The sequence below is a fragment of the Scyliorhinus torazame genome, chromosome 6, assembly GCF_047496885.1.
Source record: "Scyliorhinus torazame isolate Kashiwa2021f chromosome 6, sScyTor2.1, whole genome shotgun sequence".
Classification (NCBI taxonomy): domain Eukaryota; kingdom Metazoa; phylum Chordata; class Chondrichthyes; order Carcharhiniformes; family Scyliorhinidae; genus Scyliorhinus; species Scyliorhinus torazame.
Genome location: NC_092712.1, coordinates 272,633,860 through 272,660,091, shown reverse-complemented (window position 1 = coordinate 272,660,091; position 26,232 = coordinate 272,633,860). Strand labels below are relative to the sequence as shown.

Here is a 26,232-nt window from a genome sequence, read left to right as displayed (position 1 = left end):
CTGGGAAATTCATCGCTGACCGATCTTTAACCCTTCACAGGATGATCAGTGATTTGTTAATTGCCAAAGAACTTCGAGGAGTGGATATGGCCAAGATTTGTCACTACAGGATATGAAAGGATTAGTCTTACCCCATACAGTCAGTTCACAATTTTACATTGATCATTTCGAGAATGCTAACTGACATGAGCAAACCTTTATGCTTAGCACAGTAAATGGCACACTTACATTCAAGCAAAGTGGCACAAACCAATTATTTTCATCTTTTCATAAGCAGTGCATTATACAATCTCAATCAACTTTACAACATATTAGTATATCAATTTTTGTTCAGCTCATCAATTACAACTTTTTTCAGAGATACTGGACAAGAAAAGATTATATTCAGGATCTTAACATCCAACTATGAGCATAGCACCGACACAGCCAGGAGAAAGCTGTCATCCGACTGGGCATTTTTAATTGGTATTCAACAGAGCAGAAACTATAAAAGGCACTTAATTTGTACTTCCCTAACAGGGCAAAATGACAACCTCTCATTAAAACAGTGCAAGCACAATTTAATCTGTCCTTTCCAGTTGCTAACCAATTGAGATACATAATGGTCGCTGGTATAAATGCAGAGGAGATGAGACTTCACTTTTGTTTGTTTGGCAGAAGGAGTGACTAACTAATGGGAACACCCGAGTACTAATATTCCCTCAAAATTCAGTTTGTAGCTTTAAATACAGCATGATTTGTATTATTTTAGAAGACTTGGTTACATTGGATTTTAGAACAATGAGAGGTGACCATAGTGAAACATATAAGATTTTGAGGAGACTTGACATATCGGGAAGGTGTTTCATTCATTGGGCAGAATAGAACTAGGGTACACAGTTTAAGAATAAGAGATGAGGAGAATTTTTTTTTAAATCAGAGGGTCGTTACAATGTGAAATTTTCTTCCCCAGAGAGCAGCAAGACTGGCTCAAGGAAGAGTCAGATAGATTTTTGATAGGCAAGGAAGTTTATGGTTATGGGTGGCAAATAGGAAAGTGGAGTTGAGACCTCAACCAGATCAGCCATTACTTTATTGAGCAGGCTCGAAGGGTCTAACATCTGCTCCTATATCCCTAAATTACCAGCCTTAAACAATTCTTGGAAGAACTTTTTTTCACTTCACCAATTTTATTTCCTCAGTTCCATCTGTGATATGGTCCACGATTACCCTGCAGTGTCATACCCAAATGGCTATTAATTCATTGACAAGCTTTGAAAGCGAGAATCTGGAGGGTATCAATGAGCATCCAAAAACATATCAGTTTCCACATGTAACCTTACCACCAGCTCTCTAAATCCCTTTATTGTCTCTATTGCCAAAGCAATTTTCTGACTTCAAGGACTGAATAGTCAGAAACTTTGTCTAATATTGGGGAAATGGATAGGTTTGTCTTCAGTCCCCCTCACAAACTCCTCTCCCTTGCTATTGAGACCATCCCTCACCCTGGCAAATGTCTGAGGCTGAACCACACTGATTGCAACCTTGCTGTCATATGTGCCCAAGGTGACCTTTCAGTCACATACGCACTACCATTAAGACTACCTATTTCCACCTCCTTGTCACCTGCCTATCCCTTCCTCAGCACTGTTGCTATAAACCTTATCAATGCATTGTTACCTCAAGACCTGACTATTGTCATTTTTGTCAATCGCACACATTCTACTCTCCATAAACTTGAAGTCACCCAAACGTCTATCGATAAAAGGCAGTTTTGGTTCATATGAATTTATTGTAGAAGCTTTATTCCAAAAGAATCATACAAAAAATCATAGACCTGAAACATTTAATCTGTTTCTCTCTCCATTGATGTTGCCAGGCCTGCTGAGTATTTCCAGCATTTTCTCATAGCAAAGTTTCTCAAGGAATCTTACAATGATGAGGAAAGGTGCACTTGGATATTCTTTTTTTAAAAAAAAAATGTTTTATTGAAATTTTTTTCCCAAACAACAATTTTTCCCCTCTTACAAAGCAAACGCAACAATAACAATACAGAAATTTTTAACAATACACAAGTAACAAAACCCTTTTATCTTTGACCTAAACTAAACTAAACCCCCCCCCCCGGGTTGCTGCTGCTGGTCATCTGTCTTCCCTCTAACGTTCCCCTAGGTAGTCGAGAAATGGCTGCCACCGCCTGGTGAACCCTTGAGCCGATCCTCTCAGGGCAAACTTTATCTGCTCCAGTTTAATGAACCCCGCCATATCATTTACCCAGGCCTCCAGTCCGGGGGGTTTCGCCTCCTTCCACGAGTAGGATCCTGCGCCGGGCTACTAGGGACGCAAAGGCCACAACGTCGGCCTCTTTCGCCTCCTGCACTCCCGGCTCTTCCGCAACTCCAAATAGAGCTAACCCCCAGCCTGGTTTGACCCGGGCCTTCACCACCCGCGAAATCACTCCCGTCACTCCCTTCCAATACCCTTCCAGTGCCGGGCACGCCCAAAACATATGTGCGTGGTTTGCCGGGCTCCCGCCACACCTCCCACATTTGTCCTCCACTCCAAAGAACCTGCTCAATCTTGCTCCCGTTATGTGTGCTCTATGTAGCACCTTAAATTGAATCAGGCTAAGCCTGGCGCATGAGGAAGAGGAATTTACCCTGCTTAGGGCATCAGTCCACATACCCTCCTCTATCTCCTCCCCTAGTTCTTCTTCCCACTTTCCTTTTAGTTCGCCCACCGACTCCTCCCCCTCTTCCCTCATCTCTCGGTAAATCTCTGACACCTTGCCCTCTCCGACCCACACCCCTGAAAGCACCCTGTCCTGTATCCCCTGTGTCGGGAGAAACGGAAATTCCCTCACCTGTTGTCTAGTAAACGCCCTCACCTGCATATATCTCAAGAGATTTCCCCGGGGCAACTTATACTTTTCCTCCAATGCTCCCAAGCTCGCAAAAGTCCCATCTATAAATAAATCTCCCACCCTCCTAATTCCCAACTGGTACCAGCTCTGAAATCCTCCATCCATTCTTCCTGGGGCGAACCTATGGTTGTTCCTGATTGGGGACCCCACCAGGGCTCCCCGCAACCCCTCTCTGTCGCCTCCACTGTCCCCAGATATTCAATGTTGCCTTCACCACCGGGTTCGTGGTAAACCTTTTAGGTGAGATCGGTAGCGGCGCCGTCACCAGCGCCTCTAAACTCGTCCCTTTACAGGACTTTCTCTCCAGTCTTTTCCACGCCGCTCCCTCACCCTCCATCATCCATTTACGTATCATTGCCACATTGGCGGCCCAATAGTAATCGCCCAAGTTCGGTAGTGCCAATCCTCCTCTGTCCCTACTACGCTGAAGGAACCCCCTCTTTACTCTCGGAACTTTCCCTGCCCACACGAAGCTCGTGATGCTCCTGTCTATTTTATTAACAAAGGTCTTGGTGATTAGTATAGGGAGACATTGAAATACAAATAAGAACCTCGGGAGGACCATCATCTTAATTGCTTGCACCCTGCCCGCCAGTGATAGAGGCTGCATGTCCCACCTCTTGAAGTCCTCCTCCATTTGTTCTACCAACTGTGTCAGATTAAGTCTGTGCAAGGTTTCCCAGCTCCTAGCGATCTGAATCCCCAGGTATCGGAAGTTTCTTTCCACTTTCCTTAGAGGCAAGCCTTCTATCTCTCTACTCTGGTCCCCTGGATGTATCACAAATAATTCACTCTTCCCCATGTTTAGCCTATACCCCGAGAAATCCCCGAACCCCCTCAAAATTCGCATAACCTCTATCATCCCCCCCGCTGGGTCCGACACGTATAACAATAGGTCATCCGCGTATAACGAGACTCGGTGTTCTTCTCCCCCTCTAATCACCCCTCTCCATTTCCTGGAGTCTCTCAACGCCATGGCCAGAGGTTCAATTGCCAGCGCGAACAACAATGGAGACAGCGGGCATCCCTGTCTTGTTCCCCTATATAGTCGGAAATACTCCGATCTATGTCGACCTGTAACTACGCTTGCCGTTGGAGCCCCATAAAGAAGTCTAACCCAGCTAATAAACCCGTTCCCAAACCCAAACCTCCTTTACACTTCCCATAAATACTCCCACTCCACCCTATCAAATGCCTTCTCTGCGTCCATTGCCGCCACTATCTCTGCCTCCCCCTCCACTGGGGGCATCATTATCACCCCTAATAGTCGTTGCACGTTAACATTCAGTTGTCTCCCTTTTACGAACCCTGTCTGGTCTTCGTGCACCACCCCCGGGACACAGTCCTCTATCCTCGATGCCAGTACCTTTGCCAACAATTTGGCGTCCACGTTCAATAATGAAATGGGTCTATAGGACCCGCACTGCAACGGATCTTTATCCCTCTTCAAAATTAACGATATCGTCGCCTCCGACATCGTCGGGGGTAGAGTCCCCCCTTTCCTGGCCTCATTGAACGTCCTCACCATCAACGGGGCCAACAAGTCCACATATTTTCTGTAATACTCCACCGGGAACCCGTCTGGTCCTGGGGCCTTCCCTGCTTCCCAGTCCCTTAATAACCTCGTCCACCCCAATCGGTGCCCCCAGGCCTACCACCCCCCGCTCCTCCACTTTCGGGAACCTCAATTGGTCCAGGAACTGCCGCGTCCCCTCCTCTCCCTCTGGGGGTTGAGACCTATACAGTTCCTCATAGAAGGTCTTGAACACCTCATTTATCTTTCCTGCCCTTCGCACCGTGTCTCCCCTTTCGTCTCTAATTCCTCCTATCTCCCTCGCTGCTGCCCTCTTTCGCAATTGATGAGCCAACAGGCGACTAGCCTTTTCCCCATATTCATACCTCCTCCCCTGTGCCTTCCTCCACAGTACCTCCGCCTTTCTGGTGGTCAGAAGGTCAAATTCCGTCTGGAGTCGTCTCCTCTCCCTGTACAATTCCTCCTCCGGGGTCTCTGCAAATTCCCTATCCACCCTTAAAATCTCCCCCAGTAATCCTTCCCTTTCTTTGGCCTCTGTTTTCCTTTTGTGGGCCCCAATGGAGATCAGCTCTCCTCTGACCACCGCTTTTAGTGCTTCCCATACCACTCCCACAGGGACCTCGCCGTCGTCATTGACCTCCAGGTATCTCTCAATACATCCCCGCACTCTTGCACACACTCCCTCATCCGCCATCAGTCCCACATCTAATCGCCAGAGTGTTCTCTGCTCCCTTTCCTCTCCTAATTCCAGGTCCACCCAATGTGGGGCATGATCCGAAACCGCTATGGCTGAGTACTCAGCTTCTTCCACCCTAGAGATCAACGACCTTCCCAAAACAAAAAAATCTATCCGGGAGTACACTTTATGGACATGGGAGAAGAAGGAAAACTCCCTAGCCCTAGGTCTAAGAAATCGCCATGGATCCACTCCCCCCATTTGGTCCATAAACCCCTTAAGTACCTTGGCCGCTGCCGGCCTTCTTCCGGTCCTTGAGCTGGATCTATCTAGCCCCGGGTCCAGCACCGTATTAAAGTCCCCTCCTAAAATCAAGTTTCCTACCTCCAGGTCCGGTATACGCCCCAGCATCCGTCTCATAAATCCCGCATCGTCCCAGTTTGGGGCATACACATTAACCAACACGACCTCCGTTCCCTCCAGCCTGCCACTCACCATTACATATCTACCTCCGCTATCTGCTACGATGTTCTTTGCTTCAAATGCTACCCGTTTCCCCACCAAAATGGCCACCCCTCTATTCTTTGCGTCCAGTCCTGAGTGGAACACCTGTCCCACCCATTCTTTCCTTAGCCTAACTTGGTCCGCCACCTTTAGGTGCGTCTCTTGGAGCATAACCACGTCTGCCCTTAGTCCTTTCAAATGCGCGAGCACTCGGGCCCTTTTTATCGGTCCGTTCAGGCCTCTCACGTTCCACGTGATCAGCCTCACTAGGGGGCTACCTGCCCCCCTCCCGTGTCGACTAGCCATTACCTTCTCTAGGCCAGTCCCATATCCCGCCTACGCGCTCACGCTCGCTGCCCCAGCGTCGCACACCATCCCCGCCCACCCACTCTTTAGCCATTTCCTTTTGGATTTCCGCAGCAGCAACCCAGTTGTCCCCCCCCCCCCCGCTAGATCTCTTTCTAGCATGATTGCTCCCCCCATATTACTTCCGTAAGTCAGCTGACTTCAACTGACCCCGGCTACCCCTGCTCACTCACTCCTCGACCCCCCCATGTGGGGAACTCCCATCCGCCTTGCGCCTGTCTTCCCGCCTTATTCTTTCTGGCGCGGGAACATCCCTTTACCTGACCCGCCTCTTATGGCGCAGCTCCCTTTCCCCTCCCCTTCCCCATTCTCCAACTATGTCCCGTCTTTCCCCCCTCACCGGCGCCCACATTTCCCCAATGTCTCCCCCCTTCCCAATTTACTTCTCAATTAACTTCAACCATAACATTAACAATAACATTTCCTGCAGCATCAGTCCCTCAGTTCCGATCCAATTTCTCTTCTTTGATGAAGGTCCATGCTTCCTCCGCCGTCTCGAAATAATGGTGTCTCTCCTGATACGTGACCCATGGTCTTGCCGGCTGCAGCATCCCGAACTTCACCTTCCTTTTATGCAACACCCCTTTGGCTCGGTTGAAGCTCGCCCTCCTTCTCGCCACCTCCGCACTCCAATCCTGGTATACCCGTACCACTGCATTCTCCCATCTGCTACTCCGCACCTTTTTAGCCCATCTCAGGACCTCTTCTCTATCCTTAAGGCGGTAAAATCGCACGATTATCGCCCTGGGTGGTCTCCCGCTTTTGGTCTTCTCGCCAGAATCCGATTTGCCCACTCCACCTCCAAGGGGCCCGTAGGGGCCTCAGCACCCATCAGTGAGCTCAGCATCGTACTTGCGTACGCTCCACAGTCCACTCCTTCCACACCCTCAGGGAGACCCAGTATCCGAAGGTTCTTCCTTCGCGCTCCATTTTCTAGGGCTTCGATCCTTTCAGTACACTTTTTATGAAGTGCCTCGTGCGTCTGTGTCTTAACCGCCAGGCCCAGGATCTCGTCCTCAATATCTGTCACCTTCTGCTCCACCACGCGGAGCTCTGTCTCCTGGGTCTTTAATGTCTCCTTGAGCCCCTCAATTGCCTGTAGCAACGGGGTCAGCACCTCCCTCTTCAGCAGCTCCACGCACCGTCTCACAATTTCATCCTGCTCAGGCCCCCATGTCGCCTGCGCTTTCTCCGCCGCCATCTTGTACTTCTCTCTTTCTGACCCTTTGGTCGACGATTCCTCGTGCTGCAGCCGCCGCCGCCGGTTTTTTCCTCCTCCGTTTCGGGGGGACTCCCTTCTCACACACCCCACACCGGATTGCGTCGTTGAAAAATTCCCCGTTGGGGCTCTTAAAAGAGCCCGAAGGTCCGTCGGAGCTGGAGCCGCCGAAGCGTGCGGCTAGCTAGGCATCACCGCAACCGGAAGTCCCTTCAGTGGCCTTGATGAGGTCTTTTCACAGTTGTTCCCTCTGCTGCTAGAATTCACCCGGAAGTCCTCTGCACTTGGATATTCAACATGTAAATGGAAAAACTTGGGATGAAAACCAAAGACAGCATTGAAGAGAAATGTTTCAAAGATGTTTTGAAAGCGAGGAAAATAGGCAGAATGGTCAAATGTTTTACAGTGCAGAAGCAAGATGGCTGAACAAGCAGCCATTGATGGTAGAGCAGAGGGATATGGAGAATGGGAAGGTAAATGGGGTTGAAGTCCAAGATCAGCCATGATCATATTGGATGGCGGAGCAAAGGGCGTTACGGCAGTGCAGTGCCTACGGCACTGAGGCCCTGGGTTCAATCCACTTACTCTGCCCATCTTTTGGGTTGTGGGGGTGAAACCCACACAGACATGGGGAGAATGTGCAAACTCCACACGGACAGTGATCCCGCGGCCGAAATCAAACTTGGATACTCAGCGCCGTGAGAAAGCAGTGCTAATCACTGTGCCGCCTTGTTCTTAACTAAGTTATCTGTCAACATAATGTTTTGTTTTATTAATTAGATGTGTGTGTCGTTGGCTGGGCCAGCATTTATTGCCCATCCCTAATTGCCTTTAAGGGCATTTAAGAGTCAACTATGTTGCTGAGAGTCTGGAGTCACATGTAGGCCAGACCACTTAAGGATGGCAGATTTATAATAATAATAATCTTTATTATTGTCACAAGTCGGCTTACATTAACACTGCAATGAAGTTACTGTGAAAATCCCCGCGTCGCCACACTCCGGAGCCTGTTCGGGTACATTGAGGGAGAATTCAGAATGTCCAATTTACCTAACAGGACGTCTTTCGGGACTTGTGGGAGGAAACCGGAGCACCTGGAGGAATCCCACGCAGACACAGGGAGAACGTGCAGACTCCGCATAGACAATAACTCAAGCCGGGAATCGAACCTGGAACCCCGGCGCTGTGAAGCAACAATGCTAACCACTGTGTTACCGTGCCACCCATAAGGGGCAATTTAACATGGCCAATACACCTTCTCTGCACATATTTTGGTTGAGGGGGTGAGACCCACGCAGACACAGGGAGAATGTACAAACTCCACACGGACAGTGACCCCGGGGCCGGGATCGAACCTGGGACCTCAGCGCCGTGAGACAGCAATGCTAACCACTAGGCCACTGTGCCGCCTTGTTCTTAACTAAGTTATCTGTCAGCATAATGTTTTGTTTTATTAATTAGATGTGGGAGTTGGCTGGGCCAGCATTTATTGCCCATCCCTAATTTCCTTCCCGAAAGAACATTTGTGAATCAGATGGGTTTTCCCGACAATCAACACTGGCTTTTAATTACAGATTTTTTTGTGGAATTCAAATTTTACCACCTGCCATGGTGGGATCCTCAGAGCATTATCCTAGGTCTCTGAAATATTAGTCTAGTGACTACTAGACTACCACCTCCATTAGCCAATCATTTTCATTCTTTACAAATTACAAACGAGGAATGGAAAAAAAAAAATGAATTCACCAGAAGTGAATTCTGCCTCTGAGGGGAAAAAAATCATTCATGACTACATGCATTAAAATCAGATTAACAACCAATAACTTTGTACAATGTGTATAAAAGCTACTGACTGTTAGTATCTACTTTATTGTACATGCAGTTTTGGCTCTGACAGTATTTCATGTTGGATGGGCAGAAATGACACAATTTATCATTTTCTCGATTGATCTGTTTCGCCTTGCAAAATATGTTAAAATAAAAATATTAAGGTAATGTGAACTGAACACAACAAACTGACACATCATTAGCTGAAACAGACTTGACTTTCGCAAAGAACCTAAATGAAAATGGGCCTACTCTGTTCCTCCACAACAGGCGATCCAGATATCGGTTTACTGTGGGAGCAAAATGCATGAACATGTATATCTTCATGTATATTTGATTTATTCTGATTGGTCCATATTAATATTTCACCAGCTGAATAATTAAAATGTTATCCTGATGACTACATGTAATAAACATGTTGCAAAATAATGAGTAGTGGAAACATTATTTTGAACTTGAATTTCAACCATGCCCAGCCTAGAAGTCTTTCAATGAAGTCTTCAGAATCTATCAGAGGCTAATAACGACGATATTAGAGAATAATAGATGTAGTGAAAATGGTACTTATTGTGGGGGAATACAAAAGAAGGGGTTATAAATAGAAGATAATCAATAATAACCCAGCATGGTGGCCCAACACTGCTGCCTCACAGCGTCAGGGACCCGGGTTCAATTTCAGCCTTGGGTGTGTGTGTGTGGAGTTTGCACATTCTCACTGTGTCTGTGCAGGTTTCCTCCAAGTGCTCCGGTTTCTTCCCACAGCCCAAAGATGTGCAGTTAGGTGGATTGGCCATGCTAAATTGCTCCTTAGCATCCAACGTTGTGCCGGTCAGGTGGGGTTATGGGGATAGTGTCGGGGAGTGGGCTAGGTTGGGTGATCTTTCGAAGGGTTGGTGCAGCCTCAATGGGCCAAATGGCCTCCTTCTGCACTGTAGGGATGGGATTCTATGAATTCTAACTCTGGTAAGAAACTCCCAAAGAGTTGCCAGAGTGTTGAAATGGCTACCACGCGGTGTACTCAAGGTGATCAGAGGTACGTTTAGGGGAAGCCAGATAAGAACATGAGGGAGAAAGGAATAGAAGGATGCTGATATGGCTCGATGAAAGCTGGTGTGGAGCATATTCCGTGGCATAGATCTGTTTCTGTGCTATATGTTTTGTTACCTGTCTGGTAGGTAACATGTGCTACTCAAACCTTGGTTAGTGATGAGGTATTCTGAATCCCGATGAAGAAGATTCAAACTCTTCCAGTAGTAACAAAAGGTTTATTGAGAAACTACAACAATATTTACATGAGTTCATTATTTTAACTTTGATACTAATGATAAGGTTAACAAGATCTAACTATGGTAACTATACGTAACTCCACTGGCCATCTAAACTAGTCTGCTGTTGCTTTGAATACAGTGCACCCAAGAGAAAGAGAGAGAGAGACAATGTGGCTGCCTTTTATACCCCTGTTAATCCGGCCCTCTACTGATCATGTGGTGCTACTGATTACACATTAGCCCCTTGTGTACAGGCACACATAGAGATCACTACACTATAGATTCTACAAAGATCAGAACTTGTACTGGCCTGAGATCTTAATTCAGGATTTAATTTCTGCACTGAATTCATTTTAATCCCTTCCCTCCACAATAACAACATCTGTATTAAGTTGGAATAGTAAATTGGGATGTCTGGTCAATATGAGCACATGTATCAAACAAATTATACAGTGACACGAGGCAAAGAAATTGCTGTTGAATGTTGTTTCCAAATATAGGAGTCAGGCTGCTGCCATTAGTATATACTTGTAGCTTGTAGTTTTCAAACTTATATTTGTGTCACCGACTCTATTAAACATGCATTAACCAACAATGGAGCCAGGTCTGTATTACTTTCATTGCCATTTAGTTTGGAAGTAACTCTAAATTGTAAAAACAGCATCAGAAAAGATAGCATGTACGGTACGGCATGGAAGACAAGAGTTCATGAAAACCATATCATCAGAGGACTGCAAAGAATACGGTAAAAAAAAAAGAGCACACATGTTCAGTACATCCCACTGAAGTGGCAAGTTAGCTGAACAATTTAGCACGCTAAATGAATAAAAACACAAAAAAAATTGCCAGAAATATATAGTCTTTTTGAACATGTGTAGTAGATACTGGGATAGCATGAGAACATGGACTAGTTCACATTTATGAAAAAAAAAGCAAATCTGAATGAAGTGATGTGAGTGCCCTGAAATTGCTAAAAAGTACTTGCTTTGTGCACAACAGCACCTGTTTTAAATTTTGTTATTGGTTTTATATTCACATTGGTACTGCAGTGACTGCAGCAGCGAAATACAGGTATAGAGTTGCTGGAACTACATATTCTTTGTGTTGCTATTCTGTATTCTTGTATTATGACAGCTCAAAACCAATACCAGGAACCGGCACCGAAACCATATTGGATATCTGAATACAGATCAATATCATCATTTCCCTACTTCTGTAAGCTGACTATTCAAGTTAACTTCAGCAAGTTCTTGCAGCCAATTCCTGTCAAAGCATGAAACGTTGGTCCTGCATTTTGGGTGGCACAGTGGTTAGCACTGCTGTCTCTCAGCGTGTGTCGAGTTTGGACGTTCTCCCACGTTTGCGTGGGTTTCCTCCGGGTGCTCCGGATTCCTCCCATAGACCAAAGATGAGCAGATTAGGTGATTTGGCCATGATAAAATTGCTCCTTAGTGTCCAGGTTTGTGCAGATTAGGTGGGATTAAGGGGGTAGGGCAGCGGAGTGCATCCGGTTGGGTGTTTTTTCAGAGGGTCGGTGCAGACCTGATGGGCCGAATGGCTCCCTCTGCACTGCAGGAATTGTATGATGACTGAAGATGCAAATTATGCAACAGTTGTTCACATTAAATAATCCACAGCATATATCTTCAAAGCATTCCTTACTTCATGGGTTAATGCACATTCTTCAAACGTGGTGTTATTACTTTCTTTCCTATTTTAGCTGTACAAGATTTAACTGTTCAGTTGCTGATTTGGACTATATCAAGCATGCATACATATAGTTTACAGTACGAATAGGCGTTTTGTATTTTCATAGGTTTTTCTTTCTATTTTCTACCCGCTGCTCCCCTCAACGGCCATTGGCATGCTAAAGGCTTTGCAGCAGAGGCGGACTTACACTTTTGGGAGCACACAAAGCCACTTCTCACAATGGGGAACCCCCATTGTTTGGGGACCCATGCTGCATGGCGGTGTGTTTCATTGTAAGTCCACCTCTGCATTGCGTTCAACAATAAGATTTTTTTTAATAGGATGTGGCTATCTTTGGGGAGATCAGCATTTGTTGCCTATCCCTAATTGTTCTTGAGAAGGTGGTGGTGAGCCCATCAACAATGACCTGGACACGATATCAGGATAAGACTTGCACAGTCTCCACCCTGCTGTCCCAGCACCAACAATAGGGGGTGCTGATGCCTGCCCAGGTTAGGAGAACTGCCCCATGGAATAGCTATGCAACAGTCTGACATAACCTGACAAAATCATATTTTAGATATCGCACTCCTCAATCATTGCCACATGGTACATCTTGTGCTATCAGCACTTCATATATTGACACTTGACTCAAAGGCTTCATGGCGTTAGGTCCAAGGAAAGGGGGGGGGGGGAAAGAGGTTTGCATTGAGGCAATACATGTATGCATTATCTTCAAAAAAAGGGGGTTTAAGACGAAGGATGTCGGCATGCCTGCGAATGGATAATCATGCTCCTGCCTGAACTGGAGTATTGTGTCAACCTCTGGGGTGCCATGCTTGAGGAATGATGCAAATATTTACGAGAATAGTTCCAAGTATGAGGAACTTCAGTTATATGGAAAGATTGCAACGGCTGGGATGTATTCCTTGGAGAAAAGAAGGTTGAGAGGAGTTTTGATGGACTGTTCCAAATCATAAGGTGGCTACATAGGGCACACAGAGGGAAACCGTCCCCGCTGGTGGAAGAGTCAAGAACCAGAGGACATATTTAAAGTGATTGGCCAGGACTAAACCAAATATGAGGAAAAATGTTTCAAGAAACCAGTGGTTACAATCTGGCATGCAGAATTCAACCATTGCCTTAAAAAGGAAATTGGATGAGCACCTGAAAAGAAAAGACGTTCAGGGCTACAGGGCAAGGGTACATAGAACATAGAAAATACAGCACAGAACAGGCCCTTCGGCCCACGATGTTGTGCCGAACCTTTGTCCTAGATTAATCATAGATTATCATTGAATTTACAGTGCAGGAGGCCATTTGGCCCTTTGAGTCTGCACCAGCTCTTGGAAAGAGCACCCTACCCAAACTCAACGCTTCCACCCAACACCAAGGGCAATTTTGGACATTAAGGGCAATCCATCATTGGCCAATTCACCTAACCCGCACATCTTTGGATTGTGGGAGGAAACCGGAGCACCCGGAGGAAACCCACGCAGGCACGGGGAGGACGTGCAGACTCCGCACAGACAGTGACCCAAGCCAGAATCAAACCTGGGACCCTGGAGCTGTGAAGCAATTGTGCTATCCACAATGCTACCGTGCTGCCCTTGAGAACAAATAAATCTACACTATATCATTTAACCGTAATCCATGTAACCTATCCAATAGCTGCTTGAAGGTCCCTAATGTTTCCGACTCAACTACTTCCACAGGCAGTGCATTCCATGCCCCCACTACTCTCTGGGTAAAGAACCTACCTCTGATATCCCTCCTATATCTTCCACCTTTCACCTTAAATTTATGTCCCCTTGTAATGGTTTGTTCCACCCGGGGAAAAAGTCTCTGACTGTCTACTCTATCTATTCCCCTGATCATCTTATAAACCTCGATCAAGTCGCCCCTTATCCTTCTCCGTTCTAATGAGAAAAGGCCTAGCACCCTCAACCTTTCCTCGTAAGACCTACTCTCCATTCCAGGCAACATCCTGGTAAATCTTCTTTGCACCTTTTCCAAAGCTTCCACATCCTTCCTAAAATGAGGCGACCAGAACTGTACACAGTACTCCAAATGTGGCCTTACCAAAGTTTTGTACAGCTGCATCATCACCTCACGGCTCTTAAATTCAATCCCTCTGTTAATGAACGCGAGCACACCATAGGCCTTCTTCACAGCTCTATCCACTTGAGTGGCAACTTTCAAAGATGTATGAACATAGACCCCAAGATCTCTCTGCTCCTCCACATTGCCAAGAACTCTACTGTTAACCCTGTATTCCGCATTCATATTTGTCCTTCCAAAATGGACAACCTCACACTTTTCAGGGTTAAACTCCATCTGCCACTTCTCAGCCCAGCTCTGCATCCTATCTATGTCTCTTTGCAGCCGACAACAACCCTCCTTACTATCCACAACTCCACCAATCTTCGTATCGTCTGCAAATTTACTGACCCACCCTTCAACTCCCTCATCCAAGTCATGAATGAAAATCACAAACAGCAGAGGACCCAGAACTGATCCCTGCGGTACGCCACTGGTAACTGGGATCCAGGCTGAATATTTGCCATCCACCACCACTCTCTGACTTCTATCGGTTAGCCAGTTCGTTATCCAACTGGCCAAATTTCCCACTATCCCATGCCTCCTTACTTTCTGCATAAGCCTACCATGGGGAACCTTTTCAAATGCCTTACTAAAATCCATGTACACTACATCCACTGCTTTACCTTCATCCACATGCTTGGTCACCTCCTCAAAGAATTCAATAAGATTTGTAAGGCAAGACCTACCCCTCACAAATCCGTGCTGACTATCCTTAATCAAGCAGTGTCTTTCCAGATGCTCAGAAATCCTATCCTTCAGTACCCTTTCCATTACTTTGCCTACCACCGAAGTAAGACTAACTGGCCTGTAATTCCCAGGGTTATCCCTAGTCCCTTTTTTGAACAGGGGCACGACATTCGCCACTCTCCAATCCCCTGGTACCACCCCTGTTGACAGTGAGGACGAAAAGATCATTGCCAAGGGCTCTGCAATTTCATCTCTTGCTTCCCATAGAATCCTTGGATATATCCCGTCAGGCCCGGGGGACTTGTCTATCCTCAAGTTTTTCAAAATGCCCAACACATCTTCCTTCCTAACAAGTATTTCCTCGAGCTTACCAGTCTGTTTCACACTGTCCTCTCCAACAATATCGCCCCTCTCATTTGTAAATACAGAAGAAAAGTACTCATTCAAGACCTCTCCTATCTCTTCAGACTCAATACACAATCTCCCGCTACTGTCCTTGATCGGACCTACCCTCGCTCTAGTCATTCTCATATTTCTCACATATGTGTAAAAGGCCTTGGGGTTTTCCTTGATCCTACCCGCCAAAGATTGTTCATGCCCTCTCTTAGCTCTCCTAATCCCTCTCTTCAGTTCCCTCCTGGCTATCTTGTATCCCTCCAATGCCCTGTCTGAACCTTGTTTCCTCAGCCTTACATAAGTCACCTTTTTCCTCTTAACAAGACATTCAACCTCTCTTGTCAACCATGGTTCCCTCACTCGACCATCTCTTCCCTGCCTGACAGGGACATACATATCAAGGACACGTAGCACCTGTTCCTTGAACAAGTTCCACATTTCACTTGTGTCCTTCCCTGCCAGCCTATGTTCCCAACTTATGCACTTCAATTCTTGTCTGACAACATCGTATTTACCCTTCCCCCAATTGTAAACCTTGCCCTGTTGCACGTACCTATCCCTCTCCATTGCTAAAGTGAAAGTCACAGAATTGTGGTCACTATCTCCAAAATGCTCCCCCACTAACAAATCTATCACTTGCCCTGGTTCATTACCAAGTACTAAATCCAATATTGCCCCTCCTCTGGTCGGACAATCTACATACTGTGTTAGAAAAGCTTCCTGGACACACTGCACAAACACCACCCCATCCAAACTATTTGATCTAAAGAGTTTCCACTCAATATTTGGGAAGTTAAAGTCGCCCATGACTACTACCCTATGACTTCCGCACCTTTCCAAAATCTGTTTCCCAATCTGTTCCTCCACATCTCTGCTCCTATTGGGGGGCCTATAGAAAACTCCTAACAAGGTGACTGCTCCTTTCCTATTTCTGACTTCAACCCATACTACCTCAGTAGGCTGATACTCCTCGAACTGCCTTTCTGCAGCTGTTATACTATCTCTAATTAATAATGCCACCCCCCCACCTCTTTTACCACCCTCCCTAATCTTATTGAAACATCTATAACCAGGGACCTCCAACAACCATTTCTGCCCCTCTTCTATCCAAGTTTCCGTGATGGCCACCACATGGTAGTCCCAAGTACCGATCCATGCCTTAAGTTCACCCACCTTATTCCTGATGCTTCTTGCGTTGAAGTATACACACTTCAACCCCTCTCCGTGCCTGCAAGTACTCTCCTTTGTCAGTGTTCCCTTCCCCACTGCCTCATTACACGCTTTGGCGTCCTGAATATCGGCTACCTTAGTTGCTGGACTACAAATCCGGTTCCCATTCCCCTGCCAAATTAGTTTAAACCCTCCCGAAGAGTACTAGAAAACCTCCCTCCCAGGATATTGGTGCCCCTCTGGTTCAGATGCAACCGGTCCTGCTTGTACAGGTCCCACCTTCCCCAGAATGCGCTCCAATTATCCAAATACCTGAAGCCCTCCCTCCTACACCATTCCTGCAGCCACGTGTTCAACTGCACTCTCTCCCTATTCCTAGCCTCGCTATCACGTGGCACCGGCAACAAACCAGAGATGACAACTCTGTCTGTCCTGGCTTTTAACTTCCAGCCTAACTCCCTAAACTTGTTTATTACCTCCACACCCCTTTTCCTACCTATGTCGTTGGTACCAATGTGCACCACGACGTCTGGCTGCTCACCCTCCCCCTTAAGGATCCTGAAGACACGATCCGAGACATCCCTGGCCCTGGCACCCGGGAGGCAACATACCTTCCGGGAGTCTCGCTCGCGACCACAGAATCTCCTATCTATTCCCCTAACCATTGAATCTCCTACAACTATTGCTTTTCTATTCTCCCCCCTTCCCTTCTGAGCCCCAGAGCCAGACTCAGTGCCAGAGACCTGGCCGCTAGGGCCTTCCCCCGGTAGGTCATCCCCCCCAACAGCATCCAAAACGGTATACTTGTTTTGAAGGGGAACGGCCACGAGGGATCCCTGCACTTTCTGCCTGTTTGTTTTTTTCCCCCTGACTGTAACCCAGCTATTCTTGTCCTGTACCTTGGGTGTGGTTACCTCCTTGTAACTCTTCTCAATCACCCCCTCTGCCTCCCGGATGATCCGAAGTTCATCCAGCTTCAGCTCCAGTTCCCTAACACGGTCTTTGAGGAGCTGAAGTTGGGTGCACTTCCCGCAGGTATAGTCAGTGGGGACACCGGTGGTATCCCTCACCACCCACATCCTACAGGAGGAGCATGTAACTGGCCTAGCCTCCATCCCCTCTTACCTGACAGAATATAGCTGCCCTGTGGACTAACTAGATCTCCGCCCTCCGACCCTGCTCCCAGTCAGCTACACTTCCTGTAAACACCTGGCTCTCTTCGCACTCTTTGCGGAAATGTCGGAAACAAAATGAAAGGAGCACCTTACTCCCTCCTCACCTAACTCCCTCGGTCACCAAACTCTCACTATCTCACTCAAATGCACCAAATTCAGCACTCCCTCGGTCACCAAACTCTCACTATCGCACTCAAATGCACCAAATTCAGCACTCCCTCGGTCACCAAACTCTCACTATCGCACTCAAATGCACCAAATTCAGCACTCAGTGCAAACAAAGTCTGCACTGTAGGGGATCACTTTTATACTGTGAATCTAGCCTCTGAAAACTGGCCTAATCCAATTAACTAATTAACAAGCTCCAGCTGCAAGTGCCTACAAGTAGAAGCCTGTTTAAAGCTTATTGAAAATTCACCTTCTTCTAAACCAAACAGCAACTTTTAAGTTAATTAACTAAATAAAAGAAAGACTAAACTTGAGATAAAAATGAAGCCTTATACTCCCTCGGTCACCAAACTCTCACTATCGCACTCAAATGCACCAAATTCAGCACTCAGTGAATGAAACTAGAGGAATGAAACCAAAATTAACTGGTTTTGCAGAATTCTGGCATGGGCTCAATGGGCTGAGCGGCCATCTTCTACGCTGCAACTATTCTATGAAGAATCTGAAGTTATGAGGAGGCATGGCCAATCCACCTAACCTGCACAACTTTGGGCTGTGGGAGCACCCGGAGGAAACCCACACAGACACGGGGAGAACTTGCAGACTCCGCAGACAGTGTCCCAAGCTGGGAATTGAACCTGGGACCCTGGAGCTGTGAAGCAACTGTGCTACCGTGGTACTCTACTCACTCCTCCCAACCAATTAACCTTTCACCATATGCTGATCACGTTTTGCTACGATACTATGGTTGGCCAAATGCATTATTTTACAGACAAATGGTTGGTTTCATTCCTCTACCTCCAGGATGATGACTTAATGACTGTTTTCCAGTTATTACAACTCAAAGCGACCCCTAATTCTACACCTTAAAAGGATGGCAATGTCATGACAAACCATTTCAGGCTACATTTACTGCTGCTTTACTTCCCCAAATCAAGGAAATTTGGCAGGGAGGCTTATTGCAGCCTCTATGCCCACATCTAGATTTTCCAGCCCCAATGTCAATAAGGAATGAGGTCCATTGCCCCCTTTCTCACCTTGCTACATGCAAATGATAAATGGATAGGTTTGGCCTCGAAACCTGCATAATTTCTTTCCACACCACTGCTGACAGCACCAACTTCAGGGGTAACCACAAAAGGGGTGGTGCTACTTCCTTTAGCAACGATAGGGATATCATGTATGTGCATTTTGAAGAGAGAGGGCGTAGAAGCTGGAGCTTCTAACTGTTCTCAAATTCATGGGTGATACGAGGTTTTAGGCTCCAATCTTGTCAGGAGGATAAAAACACAATATGACCACTCCATTCTTTAAAATCATCCTGCTCCTATTCTGGTGCAGCACTGCCACATGTCCTTCCCTTAGGAGTTGAAAGCTCCTCACTGATCATGGGGATTCTGCTGTGAATCTACCTTGAATAGTTAATTATTGAATTGTTATAATACCGTCTCAGGAAGCAGGATGAGGATTATGGTAGTCAGAGCAGCAAAGTTCCATTCTGATCTTTGTGCATTCTGCAGTGGTTGTTGCACATGTGAACGGAACTCCACTGCCCAGCAGCAGTGGGACACCCTGCAATCACCATCACCATTTTCACCTTTGTTATGGCTTCAATGCCAATTTCACACCAATGTATAGGATGGAAAAGTGAACAGGGCTCCCTGCCAAGTATTAACAAAACCCCTCAAGAGCAGAAATTTCAAGATTTAAATGTCAGGTATCCGTAACTGGAAACGACTAACAAAGAGCAGGTTGCAACTTTCTATTGCATTGTAATGTTACTTCTTTGAGGGTCACAGGGGTGGGGGTTGGTGATGGTGGAAAGAGAAGTTTCTTTCAAGATATATGTTGATGAAGTACTGCTCAGTTTACTTGCTGGTTTGTAGAGGCTGCAGCTGTGTAAACTGATGACGACTTTTTTTGTGTCGAGCATTTTAGGAAATATTTTACTTGGATATTAGGAAAGTACACTTTTATCTTGCACGTACTTTAAGAGCAAATATGCCTAGGTTTTACCGAGAGTTACATCTAAAGTTTAAATTCATGTTTTAATTAATTTTCCTATATCTGTACTTGCTTTCCTGATAGATCTTATTGGTCTGTGTAAGATTAATCCACTGATGAGGTAACAGTGCCAAGAGCAGTCCTTTCTAATCATCCAACCCAACAAAACACGTGGAAGAAATATTGGCACTTATGGTTTTAAGAACTGGATTGTCTGCTTCTGAGGATCACAGCCATCTTCTAAGGTTACATTTTGGTCTCTCATTGGATAGGGAATCCTTTGGCTCCCATATATATTATTTAGCAATCTGTTTTTTTCCCTATCCAACCAACTCCAAGGAATCATCCAAGAGAATGCCTGAACACTTACGTGAAACCTTTTCATGAGGAAATGATGTACCTCATTAATGTGATGAAACAAGCTTTCAAAGAATGATGGAGCAGAATAACTATTTAAAAATTACACCCAACGGTAAAGCACCTCAAATTAGAACTGTAAAGTGTAATTTTCTTTTTAAATTAGTAGTGTACATTTAAGGGGTATAAACTAGTACAGGGTTTATCAACCTTTTTTCCCCCGTGAACCTCTTTTGCCAAACGGCTGACCTTCGGGACCCACACCGACAAATATTTGCGACCCACGTCAGCCGACCTCCGCCACTTTCGCTTACCTTTTAACATGATAGATGAGCCTGCTTGTTCTTCACAATCTCACTCCAATCTGGTTCACTGGAGGAGAGGGCAATGCGCATATCAGGTGCGTAGGCAGCCGGTTCCTTTGTGCCGCATTCATCTTTGCGAGAACATAAAATCCAAACTTGCATATGTAGGTCATTGTGAAGGGCAATAGCAACAAAATGCTTGTTTTACTCAGCACTGGTTACTCCTCAGAGATGCTACTCCAGAATGCTGACAACGTCAGGATTTGAGGTGTGTTTTTAATGTGCTGTCACAGGTCAGGCACAGAAATTCAGTCTCCTCATTTGGAGTCAGCTGTAAGTTAATAATTGACTCTGGGGTCTCAAACTCAAAGGGATCTTTCACCCATCTCTTCTCTTTCAAAATCTGAAACTCTCTGGAAAGGAGCAACAAAAACCGTTGAACTGCGCAGCCAGATGTGATTGAATAAGGTTTGCCAGTCAATTGACAGTTCCCTTACTAACATTGTTTTATTTGATGTGTCGTAATACTAGAAGGAAAATGTAGTAGTTTTGCCTTTGCACTCACACTTACTGAACTTTCAATGATTTTTGGAAAGCATCTATTTCTTCACAAAGAAGAAATTCTAAAAGAAATCATCATCTTTCCCTTGCAATTTGAGGTTCAGTTCATTTAGAATTGTAAAGATGTGTGCAAGGCAAGACAGTTAGTGCCCAAGTTTCATCAGCAAATGAATCAGCCAGAAGGGACGATTTCTCAAGGAAGAACGCGTGGATTTACACCTCAGTTCATAAACTCTGCCAAGCATCCGACCCCATGACAGCCAACCTAGCTCTGTGTAGAATAATAAATGCGTGTGCTCGGTTCCCATTTCGGATTAGAGCCTCGAAAAGCCTGGTACTAAGTGCGCTGCATTTAATGAACTTCACAACTTTCAGAATTCCTTTCAGTACCTCTGCAAGACTGGATGGAATTCCTTTCAATGCCAATGTCTCATGATGAATAAAGCAATGATTCTAAACAACGTTCTGACCTGCTGCCTCCTTAATAATAATAACAATAATAATCTTGTATTGTCACAAGTATGAAGTTACTGTGAAAAGCCCCTAGTCGCCACATTCCGGGCCTGTTCGGGTAAGCTCGTACGGGAATTGAACCCGTGCTGCTGGCCTGGTTCTGCATTACAAACCAGCTGTCTAGCCTACTGAGCTAAACCAGCCTTAATTCTTATTATAACTCCAGTTTTTCCCAGTCATGTTGGCTGCCCGATTGCTTGCTATCTGAGTCATTAAATGATTTGCTGTGAAGAAGGCCTATGGTGTGCTCGCGTTCATTAACAGAGGGATTGAATTTAAGAGCCGTGAGGTGATGATGCAGATGTACAAAACTTTGGTAAGGCCACATTTGGAGTACTGTGTACAGTTCTGGTCGCCTCATTTTAGGAAGGATGTGGAAGCTTTGGAAAAGGTGCAAAGAAGATTTACCAGGATGTTGCCTGGAATGGAGAGTAGGTCTTACGAGGAAAGGTTGAGGGTACTAGGCGTTTTCTCATTAGAACGGAGAAGGATGTGGGGCGACTTGATAGAGGTTTATAAGATGATATGGGGAATAGATAAAGTAGACAGTCAGAGACTTTTTCCCCGGGTGGAACAAACCATTACAAGGGGACATAAATTTAAGGTGAAAGGTGGAAGATATAGGAGGGATATCAGAGGTAGGTTCTTTACCCAGAGAGTAGTGGGGGCATGGAATGCACTGCCTGTGGAAGTAGTTGAGTCGGAAACATTAGGGACCTTCAAGCAGCTATTGGATAGGTACATGGATTACGGTAAAATTATATAGTGTAGATTTATTTGTTCTTAAGGGCAGCATGGTAGCATTGTGGATAGCACACAGCTCCAGGGTCCCAGGTTCGATTCTGGCTTGGGTCACTGTCTGTGCGGTGTCTGCACGTCCTCCCCGTGTCTGCGTGGGTTTCCTCCGGGTGCTCCGGTTTCCTCCCACAGTCCAAAGATGTGCGGGTTAGGTGAATTGGCCAATGATGGATTGCCCTTAATGTCCAAAATTGCCCTTGGTGTTGGGTGGAGGTGTTGGGTTTGGGTGGGGTGCTCTTTCCGGGAGCCGGTGCGGACTCGGGGGGCCGGGTGGCCTTCTTCTACACTGTGGATTCAATGATAATCTATGATTAATCTAGGACAAAGGTTCGGCACAACCGAAGGGCCTGTTCTGTGCTGTATTTTCTATGTTCTATGTTTCAAGAAGAAGATACGATACATTTCTGATTTAAAAAACAGGTTAAAGGTATATGGGCAACAGAAGGGGAAGTGGATTTGAGATCAGGAAGAGATCAGCCATGATCTGATTCAATGGTGGAGCAGGCTGGAAGAGCTGAATTGCCTACTTCTGCTCCTAATTCCTATGTTCCTATTCCTCTGCAAGAACCCAGTCGCGTCCTCACTTTCCAACCACGTAACTATTCAACACTTCAAAAATCTGTGCGCCAATTGGACTGGTTGGTGATGTCAGCCAGCACAGCAAGTCCTCAACAAATTCATTGTGCCAAATATACCTAACATAAACTAGCAAGGTTGCACAATCTGAAACATCTGTACTTTCATCCAGTTGTATTGAGAACTCCTGTGCTGACTTTAAACGAGAAATAAGGTGGACTTCTAAATTCTCAGTAATATCATAAATTCGGCGAGCCACTGCGTTGTCACCAAGTGGGATACATTTCAGTTTTTCAGCTGACCTTTGCTGCAGGCGGTCGGTTGGCTCAGTTAACTGGATGGCTGGTTTGAGATATGGAGCAATGCTAACAGCATGGGTTCAATTTCCATACCAGCTGAGGTTATTCATGAAGGCCCCGCCTTCTCAACCATGCCCATATGGAGCGATGCAAGAGCATGGGTTCAATTCCCATACCAGCTGAGGTTATTCATGAAGGCTCGTCCTTCTCAATCTTGCCCCTCACCCGAGGGTGGCACGGTAGCACAGTGGTTAGCAGTGTTGCTTCACAGCACCAGGGACCCGGTTCAATTCCCGGCTTGGGTCACTGTCTGTGTGGAGTTTGCACGTTCTCCCCCTGTCTGTGTGGGTTTCCTCCAGGTGCTCCGGTTTCCTCCCACAAGTCCCAAAAGATGTGCTTGTTAGATGAATTGAATATTCTGAATTCTCCCTCAGTGTACCTGAACAGGCGCCGTAGTTTGGCGACTAGGGGATTTTCACAGTAACTTCATTGCAGTGTTAATATAGGCCTACTTGTGACACTAATAAAGATAAAGAGGATACGGTGACCATCAGGTTAAATCACCACCAATAAGCTCTCTCTCAAAAGGAGTGAGTAGCCTATGGGTCTCGGGGACTATAGCGACTTTCATTTGTGGGCAGCACGGTGGCACAATGGTGAGCACTAATGCCTCACAGTGCCAAGCACCCGGGTTCAATTCCGGCCTTGGAGAACCGCCTGTGTGGAGTTTGCACGTTCTCCTTGTCTGCGTGGTTTTTTTTGGGGTGTTCCGGTTTTCTACCAGTCTAAAGATGTGCAGGTTAGGTAGGATTTTGAGGTTACGAGGTTAAGGGAGGGGGAGCTAGGTAGGGTGCTCTTTCAGAGGGTCAGTGTAGACTTGATTGGCCGAATGGCCTCCTTTTGCACTGTATGAATTCTATGGTTCTCATCTAGGACAGGACGAGCCATTTCAAATGCTGCAAGGAGAATTAATCTCTCTGATATAGTGCGGGGTATTTTCTCTTTAGCACACTGTAAGGTACCATGCAAGGCTAATTGTGCTTTGCCATTCAATGTGACATTTCTGCTAAGAACTTTGGCTGATGTTTAAGTTCTCACTGTACTCATAGAATCTATCTATGGCACGGAGACAGGACCTTTGGCCCAAATTGATGCATGCCAACCAAAAAGCCCATATAGAATCTATGGCACGGAGACAGGACCTTTGGCCCAAATTGATGCATGCCAACCAAAAAGCCCAACTCAGCTAATCTCATTTGCCTGCATTTGAGCCCATATCCCTCGAAACCTTTCCTATCCATGTAACTGTTCAAATGCCTTTTGAATGTTGTCAATGTCTTTGCCTCAACCATTTCCTCCGGCAGCTCATTCCACATACATACAGCCCTCTGTGTAAAAAAGTTGCTCCTCAGGTTCCCATTAATTCTTTCCCCTCTTAACTTAAACCTATGCCCTCTAGTTCTTGATTCCCCAACCCTGGGAAAAAGACTTGAGTGCATTCACCCTATCCATGCCTCTCATGATCTTATTCACCTCTATAAGATCACCCCTCAGTCTCCTACGCTCCAAAGAAAAAAGTCCTAGCCTGTCCAATCTCTCCCTATAACTCAGTCCCTTGAGTCCTGGTAACATCCTTGTAAATCTCTTCTGCACTCTCTCCTGTTTAATAACATCTTTCGTATTGCAAGGCGAATAAAACTGAACACAATACTCCAGGTGCAGCCTCACTAATGTCCTGTACAATTGCAACATAACTGTGAAAAAAATTAAGGTTTGTCCTCGAAATGGCATGCTTAGTCTCATTCGCCAGTACTTCCCTGCATAGAACACATACATATGGGCTTTGCATCCTGATTTGCATTGACACAAATAACAGCCATACCTCAAGAAATCATCTTTATACTGCTTTGTTCCCTATTAAGTTTTTTCTTTGTCGGAAATGTTAGGCTGTTCATCAGGTACCCTGGAACTCTGTTCAGAGCTAACACTAACACTGCTCTGACCTGTTGTGGACTCTCCTAAGCAACTCTTTCCATCAGATTTAGATACAAGATCCTGGCCAGTAGGTACACAGCCTATTTGTGACTCTGGCCATCTCTTTCTTGAAACAAAACAATCTTCATAGTCCTTTTGCCTTGCTTACTAGCGGCTAGAAAATGAAAGAAGCTCTCCTCTGTGATTTCATGCCAAAAGCACGCAAGTACAGGGTGCTTGGCGTCAAGTACACATGCAGGGCGTGTGACCTGCTCACTTCTGCCACTAATGGCTGGAAGACTGGCTCGTTCTCATTTAAAAGCCGATAGCGGTCACCATTCTCAATTTAAAAGCCGGCAGCAGCCATTGGGTGCTTCTCCCGCGATTGGGATCCCGGTGGGAAAGCTGCAACCTATCGTTCCACGACGCTCCCGGCACCCGCCCGTGACTGACCCATGGGTTGCAATCCACATTTTGAAAAACCCTGAGCTAGAGTAACAGACTCACAGCTGGGCAGAATGTCGCATTTCTCAAAAGAACACCATTACTGATTCTATCCACAGTGGAACCTAACATGGGTATTTTCAACAATGCTCCCTTGACGAATTATCAAATAAAACTGAAAGTTTTAGAAAACATTTTCTCATAAACAGGATAGGAAGAAGGTGAAATTGTTCACTATGAACCATTGTTTACGCAGAGTCCATGAATTATTTTAAAAGGAAATTTGTTGCTTTGAATGGTGTAAATAAATGGCCTGTGAACTTGTAAGAGAGTGAAATTGAGTGCGATGGGTTTTGTGCAATGCATACATCATGGGTCAGGCTCATTTTTGTGCTGTAACATTTTATAATTCTCAGAATAAAATGTATTTTGGGTTATTTTCAAAATATCGACAAGAAACTTGAGATAGAAATATTCTCTTTTGATTTCTAATGTGGAAACAAAAATGGAGAATTCCAATTTAAGCTCACACCAGTATTTTGCTGAAAAACACCGTTACATCAACACAAATTCTTACACTGGCAACTGGAGGAGAATGCACTAGCTTTCTATGACGAACAAAAAATCAATGCACAAACAGCACTGATCGCATTACAAGTAGTAATGGAAAATAATAAGCCTCAATTTTTCTTTAAATACTCCTGTAAAAGGCAGGTT

The 26,232-nt window shown here is 45.7% G+C and overlaps 1 protein-coding gene across 3 annotated transcripts in view; it reads right to left on the bottom strand.

Moving 5' to 3' along the window:
* cdkal1 (CDK5 regulatory subunit associated protein 1-like 1) overlaps positions 1-26,232 on the bottom strand; it is a 979,997-nt gene that overhangs the window by 437,403 nt on the left and 516,362 nt on the right. The window lies entirely within an intron of this gene.